We start from the raw sequence: 14,733 nt of genomic DNA on the forward strand, positions 1-14,733 counted from the left end.
ACTAAAGACCATAACATGGGGTAGCAGACTGAGGGTGGCAGATGCGAATAAACTGAATAAATTGATCCGTAAAGCCGGTAATGTGGTGGGGCCTGAGTTTGACTCCTTATCGGTGGTGTCAGAGAGGAGGATGCTGTCCAAACTGAATTTCATCTTGGATAATGTCTTCCATCCACTCTATTATCTGCTACTCAAACACAGGAGCACTTTCAGTGCAAGACTTATTATCCCAAAATGCACCACTGAGCGCCACTGGAAGTCATTTCTGCCAGTGGCCATCAAGCTTTATAATTCTTCCCTCTAAGTGTTGGACATAGGAACCATTCATTAGTTTGAAATTATGATTTTGGTTGCGGCGCAACATTATCTGTTTAATCTGATCTGTTTTAAAATTAATGTGTAATAGTCTCGTTGTTATTTATTTCTTTGTTCACTGGATCATTAGATTTAATGAATATGTTCATTATAACATATCCAAATAACCGAAATGTTTTTTATAATTTGTACTTTTGTTTATTATGTGGGCAATTGTGACAAAGAATTTCCCCTTGGGGATTAATAAAGTATTACTGAACTGAACTAGAACTAATTTTTACACAGCAAAGCTCTTGTCTGTAAACCGGTCGCTAAGTCCGGTTAGACAGGAATGTGGAAAATAGGCGTTTTTAATGATTAACAATGTATAATAACAATTTATAATAAACAAACACCACTGTTTGTTTATCAGTTTGGACAGGGCTGTGCACAGGGGGTGGCCCGGTGGCTAGAGCCACTGCCCTTCTGCCCTCATCGACTGAGGTGCCCCTCTTCCCCGCCCCTACCGCTCCGCTCAAAGCATTCCGCTGATTACACTAATCTGCTCCAGGTTTTCCCGCTCGCTCCGCAGCATCACTCACAGTATATTTGTCTGCGCGGCGCTCTCTTGAAACTGATGACCCTTTCACACTGGCAGTTTAGTTCGGAACTGGGCATGCTTCGCATGAAAAATCGCTAATGTGAACGCTGTCATGTGGACCCGGGTGCCGAATCTGAGACTACCTGGAGGAGGTGGTCTGAGTTCGGTTGCTCCCGAACCGTGCTGCGGTTCCTGTGTATGTGAAAGCAACACGGACTCGGGTGCTCACTTGTTCAGGAAGTAAAGTATCCTGCGCATGCGTTTTAGACGATTATGATGTATTTAGTTAAATAAAACACACGTAAGGGATGAAGATTTACCTTGGATACGAGCAAGAGTGAGTCTACAGTGTATTCGCGCATATAGTGCGTGCAATCAGGGCAACAAATGAATGGAAATCCACTGTCTCCACAAAGAGTCCATTTGCAAGCAGCGGAAAGACAGCTTATGACACACACACACACAGTAAACCCGTGTTGTTTACTCAGCTATGCATAATAGCACCAAATTAATAAAAAACACAATATATTGACCCGCGTCTATCATGCGCCGTGTACGTTTGGAATGACGTAAGATGCACGCAAACGCACCAAAGTGTGGTAGAATCAAGCTGAGTGTGAAATCAGACCAACGCTGCGGGGGGCGCCGGGAACAATCGCGCTCGGCCTCGGACCCCAGCAAACGAGCCCAGTGTAAAAGCACCCTGAGAGTGAACACGACTGTTCACGAAAGCTGTCACATTAACATGTAGGCTATGCAAGACAGTGGTTGAATCTTTTTTTTGTATTTATGTCAGTAATGTTTTGCTCTTGGTCTTCTACTAGTGCTAACAACTTGTACAACATATCCACGTTCTTAGAATTAGCTGCTTGTCTAATCAAATTATTGTACTCTCGATCAGATCTAATAGAAATTACAAAATTTTCTGTTGTTGGCACACTTTGTAGACAAAGTGGTATGAATAACACCCCTGGTTAGAGGGGTGTACATTCTCCTGATAAAGTCTTGTTAAGGGTAGACGTGACTGAGTCGTCGTGAGCAGATGTAAGCACTCAGGAGAAGTTGGATGCGTTTGAACAGATGGGATCTTTATTTTTTCCCAATTAAAGGCCGATGAAGGGAATTAAAAATTAACAAGAAAAAAAAATTGACATGAGAGCCAAAAAAACAACAACAACAATCAAATGTTTACAGCTGTTCTGAAATTAACCTTAACACAAGTCACTTATATTTAGAGCATAGACAGACTTATGTCCTCTCACCCCTCACTCCCAGAAAGAATGAAGATACTAGGCTTTATAGGCCTAAAAGCACCCCTGGAATTGGCACATACCAACACAAGATTACAATACAGGGGTGGCTCAGATGGAAACACCATAAATGCTTAAAAACAGCCGAAATGCTAACTCTATAAAACTAGAAAATTACAGAATATTATTTCTATATTTCCAGTTAACAATTGGAAAGCCACAAGTCATATTAACAGCTAAAAATTAATAACTCAAACTCCGGGTCACTTACTATTGATCCGGGAGTCCTAGCAGCATTCAAACCCCACAACTGTGGCAAATCTGCCTTTACACAAACAAACCGGAGACGCCAGTAATACAGAGAGATGGTATGTCAAAGCTATGTTCCTCTTAAACTAAATAAACAGATACATACATAACGAAGACATGTGTTGTGTGATTATTGTAACTGGTTATGACTGTGAAGTAAATGGCTTGATTCTTATTTAAGACAGCAAGATATGTATTGATAGTAGTAGCTATAATATATAAATCACCGTAGTATTAGATGTTAAAAGTGTGCACAAAAACTACGGGATAACTATGGGGTTTTGTGATGAAAGGTTAGGTTAACCGCTGATTTGTAACAGTATGAAGATTAACAGAACACATTTACACGCTTGACAAACAAATACAGGCCACATTTGTCCTCAGTCTTTGTGCACTAGAATAGGTAGCGCATCGCTGCCGTGACGGTGCGCCCCGTCACACGGGATTGACGAACAAAAGACTGACTTCATCCTGAGTCAACTAACACCTGGACTATCTTTCCACTTATCTTCACCGGGACAGTAATATCAGAAGACACACAAGGTAAGTGCTTGCTAGAGCCAGGTAGGTAACAGAGTCTGGAATCAGACACTTTCTTCAGTGTACAATTGGGCCTAATGTGACCTTGCTGACCACAACCGTGACATTTAGGTACTCTAGGTGTCCCAGCAGGAGTGGGACTAATATTGGGGTTATTGGGGCTGTTAGATGGTCTAAATGCATGACTGCTTCCACCCGCAGACCTACCAGAGGCTGTTTTCTCTGTCTCTCTCTGGACTGTTTGGTAGGGTCTTCTCCAGTCCTGTTGTTGTGGACCCAAGTGTTAGCCTCTTCTGGATTGTCTGGCAGCCATGAAGGTCTCCACCAGATCTGATGCTTGCGCCGACGAACCCGGGGTGCGTTCTTTCACCCATACTTGAAGCTCAGGGTACAGCATGCCCAGGAACTGCTCCAGCACGATTTGGTCGCATACCTGGTCCCTGGTTCACGTCTCTGAAACTAGCCACTTCTCCATCAGGTCCTTTAGCCGGGCTTGAAGTTGTTTCCCCGTCTCACTCTCCTTGATAGACTTGGGAGCGGAAACGCTGGCGATAAGTCTCAGTGCTGATGTTGAACCTATTGAGAATGGCTTGCTTCACTTTCATGTAATCCTGACTGTCTTCAACACACATGGCTACATAGGCAGATCTGGCCTTACCATTCAACAAGGGCACAAGGTACAATGCCCAAGTCTCATGGGGCCACTGACTTGCTGCTGCGAGCCTTTCGAAGCTGGTCAAATAGTGCTCAATATCTTCATACTCTTCATACGCGGACATCCTAGGGGGTTTCCACCCCCGCTGGAGATTTAGAGGTGTGGTAAGGCCGAGGGCAGTGGAGTTGAGGGAGCTCTGCATCCCTGGTGCTGTGTGCTGATCTGTATGTGGATGAGGAGTTGGTACATCCAGAAATGGCATGTTGATTGGATCAAAGGCTGTGGAAGAGCGGGAGCTGGGCGGGTCCATCTGTTGCAGTCCGGCGAGTGGCTGCCTCGTCGCCTGGGTTAATGCTGTATCGCCTCTCACCAGTTGCTGTAGTTGCTTGAATTGGTGCTCCATACCTTTCCATCTCCGCTCTTGCCGAAGCGCCTCTGCCTCTATCTGGTCCTGCTGGTGCCGCTGAGACTCCACCATCGTTCTTACCATCCTCTCCAAGCGATCTGTCCTGTCTTCGACCACCGGAGTGGGATGCCTGGATGACTCTGTGGACTAAGGCCTGGTACCCATAGCTGAGCCATCTCTAGGGGGTGCCGTACCTCTGCCTTGATTGTACATCTTAACTCCCGAGTGCTGCTCGGACACCGTTTACCCGGAAACCGCAGCCACCAAATGTTAAGGGTAGACGTGACTGAGTCGTCGTGAGCAGATGTAAGCACTCCGGAGAAGTTGGATGCGTTTGAACAGATGGGATCTTTATTTCTTCCCAATTAAAGGCCAATGAAGGGAATTAAAAATTAACAAGAAAAAAAAATTGACATGAGAGCCAAAAAAAAAAAAAAAAAATCAAATGTTTACAGCTGTTCAGAAATTGACCTTAACACAAGTCAGTTATATTTAGAGCATAGACAGACTTATGTCCTCTCACCCCTCGCTCCCAGAAAGAATGAAGATACTAGGCTTTATAGGCCTAAAAGCACCCCTGGAATTGGCACATACCAACACAAGATTACAATACAGGGGTGGCTCAGATCAAAACACCATAAATGCTTAAAAACAGCCGAAATGCTAACTCTATAAAACTAGAAAATTACAGAATATTATTTCTATATTTCCAGTTAACAATTGGCAACACATTTGTGAAAACTTTCTCAGATCAGTTTGGGTCAGTTAACCCTTCCCTTAGTGTTTAACTTGGTCATTCTGATTTGTGAAACCTTCCAGAGGTCAGTTTGGGTCAGTTAACCCTTCCCTGAGTGTTTAACTCGGTCATTCTGATTTGTGAAACCTTCAAGAGGTCAGTTTGGGTCAGTTAACCCTTCCCTGAGTGTTTAACTTGGTCAAATCAGATTGACCTCACTCAAGGAAGTAAAGAAAGGAACTCAGGTTCGGTGGTGCATTGAAAAGACACAGTCGCTTAGTACAATGAACAAATTAGTGAGTTTATTTGGTTAAGAAATCCATTCGACTGGCATCGTTAAGCCCAATATAAATAATGGCACGTTTATTTAAACAGTAAAATTAGCATCATGTTAAGAACAAGGCATTCCTCCTGACACTGGATCCAAGCACAGAATCACATCAAATTCACAAAGAAAGAAATATACAGTTCCCACAAAAGCAAACAAAGAAAATAATTAATTTCCAAAAATAACAACCATTGCAAGGCGTACGTTACCTTGGGGGTGGCAGCCTAGCAAAAAAACAAATGTGCCCTCAACCACTTAAGTGTGCACAGCAAACAAAAATGGGAAGACGTGTTCCACCCTGGTGCTCCACACTCACGACAAATGTGTTCACCCAAGTGTCTAGCCTCCCCCTCGGCGCACTCAGCCTTGACTGGAACCAAAAAGAAACAAAGAAAAACTAGTGGGAACAGTACTATTACAAAGTCACCACAACATCCATTTAGACACAAATATAAGATGATTGACAGAATTAATTGGCGCGCAAGTAATCCGCCTTTCTCGTCCGCGTTGCGGTCCCTAAATACAAAGGCAGGCGGTGGTTAGACGGAAAATACACACTGTGATAGGTTTACACCGTGCAGCCAACGGCCCAATCACACTAGTCAACCAACCTTGATGTTGAAATAAACTAACCCAAACCAAGAAAAAACCAACCAAAACCAAAAAAAAGGCTACTAAAGTTAAACGGAAACGATATCCCATAGGTTATCACGTTGACTCCATCAATCAGAGTGTCAGGTAATAATAATTCGTTATAATTCGTTACATTTATATAGCGCTTTTCTGGGTACTCAAAGCTTTTAACATGGAAGGGGGAATCTCCTCTACCTCAACCAATGTGCAGCATCCACCTGAATGATGCGACTTCAGCCATAATGCGCCAGAACGCCCTCCACACACCAGCTGGTGGAGAGGAGACAGTGATGAAGCCAATCAGTAAATGGGGATAATTAGGAGGCCATGATGGATAGAGGCCAAGGGGCAGATTTGGCCGGGATACCGGGGTTACACCCCTACTCTTTTTCGAATGACATCCTGGGATTTTTAATGAGCACAGAGAGTCAGGACCTCGATTTAACGTCTCATCCGAAGGACGGTGCTCTTTGACAGTATAGTGTTCCCGTCACTATACTGGGGCGTTAGGACCCACATAGACCACAGGGAGATTACCCCCTGCTGGCTTCACTAACACCTCTTCCAGCAGCAACCTGGTTTTCTCAGGAGGTCTCCCATCCAAGTACTAACCAGGCGCAGCCCTGCTTAGCTTCAGTGGGAAACCAGTCTTGGGCTACAGGGTGATATGGCTGCTGGGTACATGTAAACAGTGAGAGATCTTGGTGCAGGTGCGACGCTAAGTTGTGGCTGGCGTGATGCTTAGTAAGAGCCGACATGTGCGCTCCATTATGAACAAAAAGAGCGAATAAAATATATAAGATGGCAAATAAGAGCAGTAATTTGCTGTCTGTTTGCATACGTGCATCAATCAGAGTGTCTGGTAGATTTAAACTGAGAGATCTTGAGGCAGGCGCGACGCTTAAGCCCCGTTCACACTACAAGCGACTTTGTCGCTGCATGTTGCCAGTGGCTGGCGATGAGGTCGCTAGTGGGCGTTCCCACTACTGGTTGCCCTTATGAATGACATCCAATGATGTGGAGAAGGATCATGTGTGCTCCGCTCCTATTGGTTATCGCTCCCAAAAGTAGCTCTTCTTTTGCATAAAGTTAAACAGATCTCAACTTTGTCGCGTCGCCAGACACGCACCATCAGGTCGCCAAAAGTCGCTGCCGCGCATATAGCCAGAAATCGCCCGCTCCCCATTGAAATGAATGGTATCGTGTTGCTTTGTCGCTTGTACTGTGAACGGGGCTTTATATGTGACATGACGCATGTTGGAGTGTCTGGTAGCTGGAAGGTAGGTGAAAAGCGTTTGGTTAAAGCTGCAGTCCATAACTTTTTTGGATTAAAAATGATCCAATATAAATTTTTGAGCAAGTACATAACCAGCCAGTGTTCAAAATGATCTGCTTGCCTTAGCTCGATTCAAAATGGTAAGCTTGTAATAATGTTTTTAATTCCAGTGGTACTGGTGGATTTCCGCAGGAAATTCAAACATGTCTTTGTGTGTGTGTTGACTACTGTATCTTCACTCCTTGACACACTAAGATGACAAAATAAGAAAAGACCGATTCAGACAGATATATGTTTTAATAAAGGCAAATGTAATAGGGAAATTAATGTTGGATGACTACTCTTTACAACATGGTTTAAATCATACTTATCTGACTGTTATCAGTTTGTAGCAGTAAATTAAGAGATGTCTTATCGATCACAAGTTCAGTATGGTGTACCACAAGGCTCAGTACTAGGACCGCTGCTGTTCACTCTATACATGCTACCCTTAGGAGATATCATTAGGAAGCATGGGATTAGTTTTCACTGTTATGCTGACGATACTCAGCTCTATATTTCTTCACGCCCTGAAGAAACTTACCAATTCACAAAATTAACGGAATGCATAGGTGATATAAAAAACTGGAAGACTAGTAATTTCCTACGACTTAATTCTGAAAAAAACAGAGATTCTAATTATTGGACAAAAAAGTCCTCACGTAATAAATAACCTAGAATACTGTCTAACACTTAATGGCTGCCCTGTCAATTCTTTGTCTTCAGTTAGGAACCTGGGTGTGCTCTTTGATACCAATCTTTAATTTGAAAGTCACGTGTCTAGTATCTGTAAAACCGTATTTCCATCTTAAAAATATATCTAAATTACGTCATATGCTCTCAATGAGAAATGCATAACAATTAGTTAATGTGTTCATGACATCAAGGCTGATTATTGTAATGCTATTATGGGTGGTTGCCCTGCACGCTTAATAAACAAACTACCGCTGGTCCAAAACGCAGCAGCTAGAGTTCTTACTAGAACCAGGAATTATGACCATATTAGCCCGGTTCTGTCAAAACTAAATTAGCTCCCTATTAACCATCGTATACATTTTTAAATATTGCTGATTACTTACAAAGCACTAAATGGTTTAGCCCCCCAGTACTTGAGCGAGCTCTTAACGCATTATAGTCCTTCACGTCTATTGCGATCTCAAAATTCCGGCCAGTTGATAATACCTAGAATATCTAAATCGACTGCTGGTGGTAGATCCTTTTCCTCTTTAGCACCTAAACTTTGGAACAGTCTTCCTAACATTGTCCGGGAAGCAGACACACTCTGTCAGTTTAAATCTATATTAAAAACACATCTCTTTAACCTGGTATACACATAGAACACTATACATTCCTATTATTCAAATCAGTTAAATGATTATTAGGCTGCATAAATTAGGTAAGCTGGAACTGGGAACACTTCCTATAACTCCTGATCTACTCGCTACATCATAAAAAGAATGGCATCTACGCTAATTTTAGTCTTTCTGTTTATTCTGAGGTTAAGTGTAATCAGCCGGACCCGGGCCGTATCCCGATCAGATGGTGGACTTGTGCCTGGACATGACCACAACACATTCCTGAAGTGTCAGCCAATATTGTGTCAACTAGACTCGCCCCTCGGAAGGCCATCAGCACTGATCCTCTTCAAACTTGTCTCCATACGCGCGTGATGACTCCGGTCTTCAAACAGATGAACTGCATAATATAATGTTAATAAATCCTCGACCATCACGAGCACAATAACCGTCGTCGCCCAAGCTTAACCTTCACTATTTAAACCAAACATAAACTTCAACCTTAATCGTTTAAGTTTTTTCTGTTTGTAAGTGTAATTATGACTCTGACTTAAGGTTTCAGTTTTTCCGATCTAATCTGACCTCTGACCTGTAATGCACCCTGAATCATAATCGTACACTGCTCGCTGTTGGCCAGAGGAGAACTGGCCCCCGACTGAGCCCAGTTTCTCCCAAGGTTTATTTCTCCATTCTGTCACCTGATGGAGTTTTGGTTCCTTACAACTGTCGCCTTTTTCGCCTTTGTCGCCATTGGCTTTTGGCTTGCTTAGTTGGGGACATTTCATTTTATATTTAACAATATTATTACAACATTATTTTCCTGTTATCTCTGTAAAGCTGCTTTGAAACAATCTGTATTGTAAAAAGCGCTATATAAATAAAGGTGACTTGACTCTTTACAACAATTACCTTTCCATTGAAGGCCAGCTGTATCCTCCTTTGGCATAGCCTTATTCATGGCTAGTGTTTACATATTTTGCAAATGATATTTCATTCTGTAACCTAACTTGTCCTACAGATTAGTGATGGGAGAAACAAAGCTTTTCAAAGCTTTGAATCAAATGAACAAATTGCTTTGCAAAATTATTCACTGTTTCGAAGCGTTCGGAACGCCACGTGCTGGTGAACTGCTGGTCAAAACAGTGTGATGAATCAGAAAAAGAGAAAAATGTATATCTCTTGTTTATGTTTTATCATTACTCCTTCATATCTTAAATATCAATTAATCAAATGTAATCAATCATATTTTAAGAAATCATATAGTTTGATGTGTTTATCATTATTATCATTTGAAATGTATGTTCAATGCTTTTCTCTTATTAATCTTGATGTCTCCATGTAGATGACTTAGGGTAACCTTTTATTCTTTCGGGAATATCTGAGCAGATTCGTAAAGGTTTCTAAACTTCACGAAGCATTGTTTCGAGTGTTTTCAAATGCGTTTGTCTTACCAAATGTATTATCATGTCTGTCAGCAATAACCTGTCACATTAAGTGGGCTGAATGAACATACAAACTCATTCTCTTCTAGTAGGCTAATAGGCTACTTAAAAATCTCACGTAAAAATCATCGCATTTTGAAGTTTAATCATCACATAGCAATTCCTGTTCCCTTTCGAGAGGTCTCTCCTATTGCGTAAGTAGCTTACGCGCCCGCGTGCGTCAGAGCCCGCCAAGATGGGCGTGGCCAAGAGCTATATATTGGGCGCCCCGTCATGAGAGTTCTTTAGATTTAATCTCCTTCAGCGAACACCTTCTTCGCTGGATCCTCCGGATTATTGAAAGCCTTCGCCGCCGTGGAAAAGCGTACCAGCGGGATTGCTACGAGGACGTCGGCACCTTCAGCCGCCTTCGAACGCCATCCTACTGAGCCATCCGGCGCGCTACAAGCAAGTATTTACATCTGTTCGCCCCACGACATTTGTAAAAGAGCAATTTTCTGAGGCGTTGTTCCAAATGCCATCATGCGGGTCGTGCAGAGACCTTCTCCCGGACGGGGATCGTCACATCATCTGCGCTCGCAGCCTGGGCCGGGACCACGCAGAAGCTGCTTTGACCAAGGGCAGATGCCCGGAATGTGACGACCTGGGTCTCTCCGCACTGCGGGCTCGCTTCGCCGCTTTCACCGCGAGCGAACCCATCGCCGACACCCCTCTGTTTGAGCCGCGTGTTAAGAAAAAGCGCCGCTCACAGAGGCTTCCTGAACCTGAGCTCAGTGACGTCACGCCGAGCCAGTGTCCGCGTGCTTCACTGCCGCTCGTGTCCTCCCCACCGCCGGTTCAGTTCACTCAGCCGGACCCACACCCCTCTAGCAGAGCGGTGGGCCTTGTGACTTTCGGCGCGTCCGAGGACGACGGGGGAGTAGATGACTCTTTGTCCATCGACGCTGCATCTGACGACTGGCCGGGCTCCACTTTCGACCCCGCCCCGTCGACGCTAACTAACACGAGTGGGGGATCCTCTATGGATACGGAGATTGTCCGCATCCTCTCTAAGGCCGTGGAGGACCTCGGGCTCGATTGGTCTTCTCCCGAAGAACCAACCCGAAGCCGACTGGACGAGTGGTTTCTGCAGGGGCGCCTGCAGGCCCCTCGGCAAAGGCCTTCCATTTTCTTCCCGGGAGTTCACGACGAACTCACCAAGTCATGGAAAGCCCCCCACTCTGCACGTCTGAAGCGTTCTTTTTCTTCGTCGACTCTCCTCTGGGGACGGCACGAAGGAAAGAGGCTACGAGGGAACGCCGCCCCTCGAGGAGGCCGTGGCCAATCATCTCTGCCCGCCCTCAACCACTGGATGGAAAGCCAAGACTTCCCACCCCTCGAAGCCCTGCCGCACTACTTCGGCTCTCGCTGGTCGCGCCTACGCCGCTGCAGGCCAAGCTGTGTCAGCGCTTCACTCAATGGCGGTACTTCAAGTGTTCCAAGCCAAGCTTCTCCGCTCCCTGGACGAGTCTGGCCCCGAACCCGAAGCCTTCAAGGACCTACGCAGCGCGACTGACATAGCCCTGCGAGCCACGAAGGCCACCGCCCAGTCTATTGGCCGCGCCATGGCTAATTTGACTGTTCTCAAGCGCCATTTGTGGCTGACTTTGACGGAGATGAAAGACGCGGATAAAGCCCCGTTTCTCGACGCGCCTATCTCCACCAGCGGGCTGTTTGGACCGGCAGTTAAAGGTTTCGCCGAACGCTTCACTGAGGCCCAGAACGCTTCACAAGCTATGCGCCATTTTCTGCCTAAACGCTCCAGCTCATCGCAGAGCAGACAGAGGCCGCCACAGCCGCAGCGGGCTAGAGCAGCCCGCACCGCCTCTCAGCCCGCGCCTCAGACTGACGCTCGACGCCGCTCGCGCTCCCACAACCGCAAGCCGCCTCCTGAGCGATGGGGTCCTCGGCCCAAGATCGTGCTGAACCCTGAGCCTCGAAAGCCTTCCTAGCCACAGGAATGAGAAGATAGAGTGGGTGTCTCGCAAAAGCCGGACCACTCTCTCTGCAAAATCTCAAACATTACCCAGTCCCCGTACAGGCGGCTGGAAATGTCTATACAGCAGTCAATGGGCCAGTCACAGAGCTCGCTCACCTGCAAACAAACGCCGTTTTTACGGCGACACACAGAAAACACAAAAAGAGTCTTTTTCTGCCTGTGTCACTAAGGGTTCACATGTCCACAAAGTGTGCATTCCCAGATACTGTCAAAACAGTGCCAAATTCATTCCCAGCTCAGGCTGCACGCCCCATGAATGTAGATCACGTGCCTACGGTCATGTACGGACCACTACACACAAGCACTGTTCACACAGTTATGAATTCATCCCCAGTAAAAGCGGGAAACATTATAAAAGTGACGCGTGTGCCTACCACTGTCTATGCACCCCCACTTATAAACACTGTCCCTACTCGCTCCAGTTCGCTCGTAGACCACCACGTTTTACGACTGTGGTCGAGACGAAAGTGAGAAAGGAGTGTTCGCATGTTCTACGCACCGAGGTGCGCAAATTAATAGAAAAGGGCGCTGTGGAAACTGTTTCCCCCTCTATGAGCGGGGCAGGTTTTTACAGCCGCTATTTTCTCGTCCCGAAAAAGGATGGCGGTCTCCGCCCCATCCTAGATCTCAGACACCTGAACAAAGCACTAAAGATTCGCTCGTTCAGAATGTTAACAACCAAACATATCCTCGCGCAAGTACGACCAGGAGATTGGTTTCTCTCAGTCGATCTGAAAGATGCTTACTTTCACATTCCAATAGCGCCTCATCACAGGACTTTTCTGAGATTCGCGTTCGAGGGACAGTCTTACCAGTACACAGTACTTCCGTTCGGCCTGTCCCTGGCTCCCCGTAAATTCACGAAATGTATGGATGCAGCACTTTCCCCCTTGAGACGAAGGGGAGTGCGAATACTGAATTATCTCGACGATTGGCTGGTCCTAGCACAATCAGAGAGTCAGTTAATAACACACAGATCTTGGATTATCAGCCATCTAGAATGCCTGGGTCTAAGAATCAATTTTGCAAAGAGTATACTATCTCCCAGCCAGAAGATTTCTTTCCTGGGAATAGTTGTAGACTCAATGCAAATGACAGCTCGTCTCTCATCAGAGCGCGCGCTCACCATCCGTCGCCTTGCAACATCATTCAGGGCGGGCGCGCGCGCCCCCGTCAAGCGGTTTCAGAGGATGCTGGGTCTCATGGCCTCAGCATCGGCCGTACTCCAGCTAGGATTGTTTCATATGCGTCCTCTCCAATGCTGGCTCAAGAGCCGCGTCCCTGCTCACGCGTTTTTTGATGATTAGGTTAATAGCTCGTTTAGAGAACCTTTTCATGATATGCTAATTTTTTGAGATAAGAATTTTGGGTTTTCATGAGCTGTATGCCAAAATCATCAGTATTAAAACAATAAAAGACCTGAAATAGTGTGCAATGAATCTAAAATATATGTTTAATTTTTATCATTACATTATGGAAAAAATGAACTTTATCACAATATGCTAATTTTTTGAGAAGGACCTGTATCTGTTTAATCTGCTTATTTTTAAACTACACATAATACATTGATTGAAAGAAGAAACTATGAAAGTTTAATTTTTATCATTACATTATGGAAAATAATGAACTTTATCACAATATGCTAATTTTTTTAGAAGGACCTGTATCTGTTTAATCTGCTTATTTTTAAACGACACATAATACATTGATTGAAAGAAGAAACTCAAACGTGTTTTTTAATGATAGTATTATTTTATACAGAATAAATGATTTATAATTCAGAGGAAAATAAAGTTAGTGTTGATTGATATTGATCCAATATATATAGCACATTCATTTTACTAAACATACAATCTTAATTTTATTTAAAGCAAACAATATATTTAAAAGATATGGGTTATATGCATATTTTGTCATTTAAAAATATATATCCAAGAATTGTAATGCAAAAAGACAAGGCCTTAAAGATTTCTTTATCCTTTAATGCAGGACAAATGAATGAAATGGTTAAACTCTTGTCACTGTAACAGACAGCCAGACACACACACACACACGGGCTGCGTTCCAGCAGAGAATGTCTAATAGACGGGCTCGATCTGGTTCCAGTCCAAAATTGACATGCCACTTCACTCGCTCACTTCCCTCCGTTTCATTCACTCGGATGTGCGTCATTGCTTACGTTGCACGAGTGCCCACTACTGGCGAAAACAAAAAAATGTTTAATGCAGCATCCAATTGTATAGGTGTGCCTGGGTTGTCTAATTAATATCATAGAGTTGTTTTTGGTGGTGGTGATTAGACGAGATCTGCGGTGATGTCACAATCGTGTTGCATTGTGGTATATGGAACTGCCATAAGTGTACATATATAGACTCGCTCCCTCGGTCAAAATCAAGGGTGTAATCCATCAGCCGGAAACTGAAGCCTCGCAGGAGCCGCCATTGTAGCAGAACTTCACCTGCTGTTCACCTGCATTCATTTTGGCGTCACTTTGACAGCGAATAACTTTACATCTGAGGTGTCCAAAGACTCCATTTGTCCATTATTTATTTCTAAAGAAACACGACAATGTATAAAAGGCTCCATTACTTTGTATCTTACGTTATGGCCCCGTAGAAGCCATTCTTGTAAAAATAGGCTAAAAATTGCGTCATAACCACGCGACTTTATGTCGCACAATAGAGACATTACCGTACAGACAGGAGGAGAAGCTCGCACAGTCTCGCAGGCAGTCTTTTACTGTCTAAAGTCAGCCCATGGCATAGATAGAGTCCATTAAAGCGACGCGACAAAATATTTAAACAACGTTTTTGAGGAATTGAAAATAATTCGATATGTGGCAAGTGAATACATATGAAGTAACATTTATCCACGAACTTTAAATTATTTAT

At 44.3% G+C, this 14,733-nt stretch overlaps 1 pseudogene; it reads right to left on the reverse strand.

The window, feature by feature from the left end:
- Window positions 1-6,314: 6,314 nt before the first annotated feature.
- Window positions 6,315-6,431, reverse strand: LOC143742283 (5S ribosomal RNA; annotated as a pseudogene).
- Window positions 6,432-14,733: the final 8,302 nt, after the last annotated feature.

The sequence above is a fragment of the Siphateles boraxobius genome, unplaced genomic scaffold, assembly GCF_051911475.1.
Source record: "Siphateles boraxobius isolate OS27281-9 unplaced genomic scaffold, OSU_SipBor_1 1, whole genome shotgun sequence".
Lineage (NCBI taxonomy): Eukaryota > Metazoa > Chordata > Actinopteri > Cypriniformes > Leuciscidae > Siphateles > Siphateles boraxobius.